The sequence below is a fragment of the Pinus tabuliformis genome, chromosome Q (genome assembly GCF_031772625.1).
Source record: "Pinus tabuliformis cultivar Carrire ecotype Pingquan chromosome Q, CPIR1, whole genome shotgun sequence".
Classification (NCBI taxonomy): Eukaryota; Viridiplantae; Streptophyta; class Pinopsida; order Pinales; family Pinaceae; genus Pinus; species Pinus tabuliformis.
Genome location: NC_142296.1, coordinates 568,570,301 through 568,577,471, shown reverse-complemented (window position 1 = coordinate 568,577,471; position 7,171 = coordinate 568,570,301).

Here is a 7,171-nt window from a genome sequence, read left to right as displayed (position 1 = left end):
AATTTTAAATTTAATACATAATTATTTATCTCACCTACTGGATCACAATAAATAAATGGATATATTTTGAGTGTTAAATGAATATAAAAATTCACTTAGACACTTAATATGTATATAAAAGTCATGATTTCAAGTCCAAAATAGTGTATACATATGGCATTGACATTGGAAGTGAGTTGATTATTATTATAATAATATAATGTTTTTGGAATTTTAAATTTAATACATAATTATTTATCTCACCTACTGGATCACAATAAATAAATAGATATATTTTGAAGTGTTAAATGAATATAAAAATTCACTTAGACACTTAATATGTATATAAAAGTCATGATTTCATGTCCAAAATAGTGTATACATCTGACGTTGACATCGGAAGTGAGTTGATTATTATTATATAATAAATATTAGTTTAATAATAATGATATAAAATAATAAATATTAGTTTAATAATAATGATATAAAATAATAAATATTAGTTTAATAATAATGATATAAAATAATAAATATTAGTTTAACAATAATAATATAAAATATAATGGAGATGTAGTTAATTAAGGTTACAAGTTTTATTGGAAATTAGTGGAAATTTTGGTATGATTTGTGTTAAAATTTGGTAGAAATTTTAGGAAATATGGGTTATAGTTATTAAATTTCAAGATTTATGGTATTTAGGGAGTTTTTATGGTGTTGAACTATTTCCCCCATCAAAAAATCAATCCAAACACTCTTATGACCAAATTTTTTTGAAAAAAAAAAACCAATTTTGATAAAAAAAAAATAACTTTCTAAACAAATTTTAACCTCAGTGAACAACACCATAATAAATTCAAATAATCTAGTAATTTTTTTGAACCCATTAGTTGGAATTTGAATGGAGGAAAAAGTAATTAATTGTACTAAGAGAATTAAGATGTGGGTCCCTCATAAAGTGGATAATCCTTATCCCAATTGATGTGGGTCCACCATAAAGTGGATACTCCTCCTCCCAATTATAATTTCAATATTGCAGTGCCAACAATAAAACATGAGAAAGTGAATAGAGGGAGGTAATCCAACCAACTCAACATGAGAAAGTGACTAGAGAGAGGTAATCCAACAAACTACCGTGAGATAAAGATTCGGAGAGAGGGAGAGGATTGTTTTTATTTGACATCCACCCACCTAAAATGGTGTGATAAACCTGAATCAACGTGGGATGTGAGCAACGTGTTATATGTACATAAAATAAACGTGAGGGTAAACAATATACCATGCATATAAAATATGTCATTGTACAAGGAACATGCACCTCTATGCTCCTCTTTCCAATCAACGTATCTAATCATATCACGTGGTAAGTGTCATACAGTAAGTTTAGGTAATCTAATATCATTATCAAATAGGTGGCAATGACTACATGCATAAACTTAAGTGAATAAGTTATGAGTAAATAATTTATTTATAAATATATTATTATGTGGAATATGTTATTAATTAAGATATAATTTTAAATTGAGATAATAATATTTTTTTCTAAATGATTTTAAATATATTTAAGTAATAAAAAAATCATTTTTCTTTAGAATGAGTATATAGGGAAATGTGATTACTTGCATGTGTTGTTGGTTTATTTCTTTATATGACAATATATTGCATGGTTTATTTCTTTATATGATAATATATTGCATTTATCACTAAGTAAGGAGGAAGCATGGGCACATAGCTCAATCAAACAAGGAGCCACTGTGGTGGCTCTAGTCCCTGCCGGTTGAGATTTAACTTGTGTTTAATTTGCATTATCATCAGAGCGGGTTTGCATTACTAGTATGTTTTAGGCATGTTTACTTGTATTAAGGTTTAGTGAATTGAATAGCGAATTGTTGTATGGACTTTTTGACTTTATGCAAAGGGTAAAATATAATGAACTTTGCGTTTGTTAAATAAGAATTGTGATAAATGTAAGATTAGTTTTACATGTAATATTCCAATGTCTCATGATTTAGAAAATGTGTAGATTAATAATTAAAATGTAATAAAATTTAAGATTGAATCATGGAAACTTTGACGGGAAAAAACTATAAAAGGTAATAATAATGCATTATAATGTATGAAGAATTAAAGAGTGTTAAAGTAAGTTATGTATTTTAATGGTGCATAAAAGATAGAATTTTGTTATTTTTTTACATTTGAATATTATGGAAATATTCATAAAATGATAATCAGCAAATAAACATTATTATGAATATAAATTTGATAATTAAATCCGTGGTGGAGAGTGTTCAATATTTAGATAAACGATTGTCGGAAGTCAAAGAAGAACTTAAGCATTTAGAAATTATGGAGTCTTGGACCCATGATTGAAAGATTAGATATCTAGTAACATGTTTGGACATAAGCGATACCATTCAGGTTAATGTCAATGATTGGCGAATTATTTCATGGTCAAAAGAACAAAAGATATATTTATTTTAAAATATTGTTTATCATAACTTTAGTGTGAATTTTAAATTTCTCCAATTACAAATTAGCAAAGAAAATAAACCCTGTATCTAATTTCTAATTAGTAATTTGTTGCATTTAATTAATAATTTGTTGTGATGCAAAAGGACACGACTTTTGGTCTTTTTTATAGCTTTGGGTTAGTAAATATTGGATCTAAGCACAATAGCAAAGCAATTTTGATAAGTTTATTTTATAAATTAAAAACTAAAACAAACAAACTAAATTTAAAAAAACATTCAAACTCTACGAGTTGAAATGTAAATTGATCATGATCTGCAAGAAAATATTCATTATCTTTTGGTGTTGTGAAAGGACTTACATCACAGATAAACAGATGCCATTAAACATAGTTGTTTTTCTATTTTGTGATTATCTTAATAAGGGGGTATAGTTTAATATAATTCATTTATTTGGCATAGCATAGGCATAGGAGGTATGATGACATATAGAATGACGAAAATTGAGATAATTGAAAATAATAAAAAAATGGAGATTGACTATAGCACTTCAAATTACTCTATTTTTTAGTTAGAAATAATGTTTTGGCAGCTTGATTTTATAAAAGTTATTATGTTATTAAACTTTATATGTGGTGACAAGAAAGGCTTGCCTTGGGATAAGCTAATTATTGCAGGTTAACACAACTAGGAGAAATGATGTTACATGTTATAAATTATGAAAGTCATATTCAATTAATAGTGTTTTAAAAAATAGATAAGAGTTCATTTCAATGTGGGAATCTTTTTATTCAAGGAATTTTATTTCTTTGTGATTGGAAGTGTAATCTTTGCATTATGAATACTGAATAATAAAAATATTATAGGAAATTTATAGTTAGTTAAAACTATAAATAGTTTAATAGTTATAATTAAATATGAATGGATAAGCAGTATTTAATATTATATGGCTAATTTAAATTATAAAATGTATTATTTGTTTAAACATCAAAGATTAAAGATAGAGTGTGATATTATAATTAAATAAAAACAAATAATAAGAATATTTTTATTTTTTAAAAGTTATTATGTTATTAAACTTTATACTTGGTAACAAGAAAGTAATACAACTGGAAGGAATGATATTACATGTTATGAATTATGAAAGTCATATTCAATTAATACTGTTTTAAATAAGAAATAGATAACAGTTCATTTCAATGTGCGAATCTTTTTATTCAAGGAATTTTATTTCTTTGTAATTGGAAATGTAGTCTTTCCATCATGAATACTGAATAATAAAAATATTATAGGAAATTTATACTTAGTTAAAACTATAAATAATTTAATAGTTATAATTAAATATAAATGAATAAGCAGTATTTAATATTATATGGGTAATTTAAATCATAAAATGCATTATTTATTTAAACAATGCAAGATAGAGTGTGATATTACAATTAAATAAAAATAAATAATAATAATATTTTTATATTAGATCAGAGATATTGAAATTTAATTAAACATTAGCATAATGAATCAAGAGCCATAGAGACAAAATAAAAAGTGCCAATGCAATTCTTATTAACTAATAATTAATGCATTAAACATTGGCATAATGAAAAAATATTGGACCAGAGATATTGAAATTTAACTAAACATTAGCATAATGATTCAAGAGCCATAGAGACAAAATAAAAACTGCCAATGCAATTTTTATTAAGTAATAGTTAATGCATTAAACATTAGCATAATGAATCAAGAGCCATAGAGACAAAATAAAAACTGCCAATGCCAATTTTTGTTATTAACTAATAATTAATGCAACATTCCACTAGATGAATGTTCACATACAAGATGATCATTTAAGAACATAGGATTTGTGCTGTAACATTTTGCCTTCTGTCAATACAATGTCATTTTGTCAGCAATGACAGCAGTTCATTCCAAGTCTGCATGTTTCAAAAATTTCAGTTGAAGGGGATCCCATGGAATTTGCAGAAATTTATGCTTTTTTATACTAGCTTAACTGCTGAATTTTAACAAGATCATTTGCAGACTTTCCTAGAATGGCTGCAACTGTGCGTTCAGATGTTACAACTTCAACTGTGCGTTGAGATGTTACAACTTCAACTGTAGTTTTTGTGATAAGCTGACCAGCTGCTGTCACACTGCCAAAGGTGATATACAATGTCAAGGACATTAGCACAGAAATACTGATCAGCAAAAGCACTATGATAGTAGCAATTGACAAAATTTTGCAAATGTTATGTACCTTTCAAATCTGGCAGAAGTCTGTTGACAAAGAATTGGGTCTTCAAACTCAGAGAAATTGCCAATAGTGTTTATATTGCGATTTGACTGAATTTTGAAACAAAGCATATAGTTAGTTAGTACTGCAGGGGTTCATGTTTGAAGACAGATTTATGGTTGTCACACTGCCAAACGTGATATACAATGTCAAGGACATTAGCACAGAAATACTGATCAGCAAAAGCACTATGATAGTAGCAATTGACAAAATTTTCCAAATGTTATGTACCTTTCAAATCTGGCAGAAGTCTGTTGACAAAGAATTGGGTCCTGAAACTCAGAAAAATTGCCAAAAATGTTTATATTGCGATTTGACTGAATTTTGAAACAAAGCATATAGTTAGTACTGCAGGGGTTTGTGTTTGCAGGCAGATTTATGGTTAATTATCTTAAATAGAAATTTAATTGAATCAAGGAATCTACTTTTGTTGTAAGAAATCAAAATCAAAAAGTAGCAACAGAGGGACAGTAGACGAATTGTTGGCAAATGTTGGAAAATGTCAGAGGGAGATCAAGAACTGCATACAAAATTGGTGCAGTTGTTTGCTGTGGATTGCCTGAAATTTCAATCAGTGATTCAGATTTTCCTGGTCTAACTTCAAGAAGATTAACTTTGGCATCAGAAATCTGACCATACAAAGAAAACATGATCAGTAAATAAAGTGTGTTCATAGCAACGCATCAACAATTGAGCTTGTTATTCGAGCATGCAAGAGTCCATGGTTATTTGAGCATTATAAGTTAATGGCATTCTGGTTGAATACTGAGGGTTTGTCTTAGCTGTGGTTGGCATGCGCTATGGTGGTCTGATTGGCGGCCAGTTGTTCCTGCTCGAGATGCTGGAAAGTTCGGCTTGGGTTTTACTGTCTTCGTGGCCTTTGGGTTGGTATTGTTACTTGCTTGTCTAGCTTTGCAGTCTGTGTGATTTTTCGTCTGTGGTGGAGTTCCTGGTTGCTCGGATATTGTTACTTGCTTGTTTAGCTCTGCAGTCTGTGCGATTTTTCGTCTGTGGTGGTCTTGTGGGCGGACAACTGTCCCTGGTCGAGATCCTGAAAAGTTACTCGACTTGGGTTTATTGTCTCTTCGTTTCCCTCAAGAGTCCATGGCTATTTGAGCATTATAAGTTAATGGCATTCTGGTTAAATACTGAGGGTTTCTCTTATCTGCATCGCTTTTATGAGCGATATAAGCTAAGTCGAACCAAGGTTTTGGAGGTTGGAAAGGTTGGTTTTGGGGGTGGAAAGGTTTTGGGGTGTTATTGGGGGCTCGCATCGTTGGAGGTGAAGGGCAGGTGGTCCGGTGACTCCCAAGCCGTTATGTAACGTTGGTATGAATCGGACTGTGTTCACGCCCTTTGGGTTATTATTGGTACTTGGTTGTTTAGGTCTGCAATCTCTGCGATTTTTCGTTTGTATTTGTTGTATTGTCTGCGCTGAAAACACAATGCGGTTTCTGCTAGCCGTGATGCTGTGGATTTGTCTTAGCTACATGGGTTTTATGGAAATTTATGTAAATGTCGGTTTCGACCGCCATTTGGAACGAGACAACCTGAGTCAAGCTATGGAGTGTATTCAAGGTTTTTCGATTATGGATCTATGGATATTAGAACGGAAGGTTGCTTTGTTGACTAAAGCTGTATAAGACTAAAACACATGCCTAAGATGGCTTGTTGCAGCTTTGCAATGTTGACGAGATCTGTTTTGATTTGCAAAAACAGTTTATTAGAAAGTGAGTATTGTACATACCTCAACCAATTGATCAATTTCGAAAGCACGCCGAGGAAGTTGTTCTCTTTGTAATATTCTAATATTGGCAGCTGTTGTGTGCCTCATATCAGAAGTCGGTACAGCATCCCTGCCAATTAGACAACACAATTTCAAAATAAGATCAACTTGCTGAAACGTACTTTATCATATGCAATCCTATTACTGGTTAGGAACTGTATCTGCGATCAAACTTCAGATTCACGCCAACTAGCTAAACATGAGAATGCAGAAGGAGAGATCAAAAGTGTGAGGCTACAAAGCCATAAACTTTTGGCACAAAGCCTGTAGCATGTGCTTTTCAATGAGGTCTAATAGAAACATTAGCTGAAAATATTGCAGAATGCTGAGGATGTAGGCAATTAAATGCAAAGAACCGACTAGAAATTTTAGGCACGCGTTTGATAAAAAGTTTTAAGTCCCCTTGCCGAAGTACTCCAAAGTAGCTTCTGCATAGACAACACTGTGTGTGAAGTGCACTTCAAATGATATAAAAAATGAAATGGGTTGAGGTAAACTTACTGCTTGGACATTCTTTATCATGGTTATTTTAAAACGCCAAATAAACCTTATTCTCTGCCCTGTAAACCTTAATTCGACTTAGGAAAAACGCCAAATATTTCCAAATATCGCCGCGGTCAACCCAAAGTCAGTGATCTATCGATCGCTTAT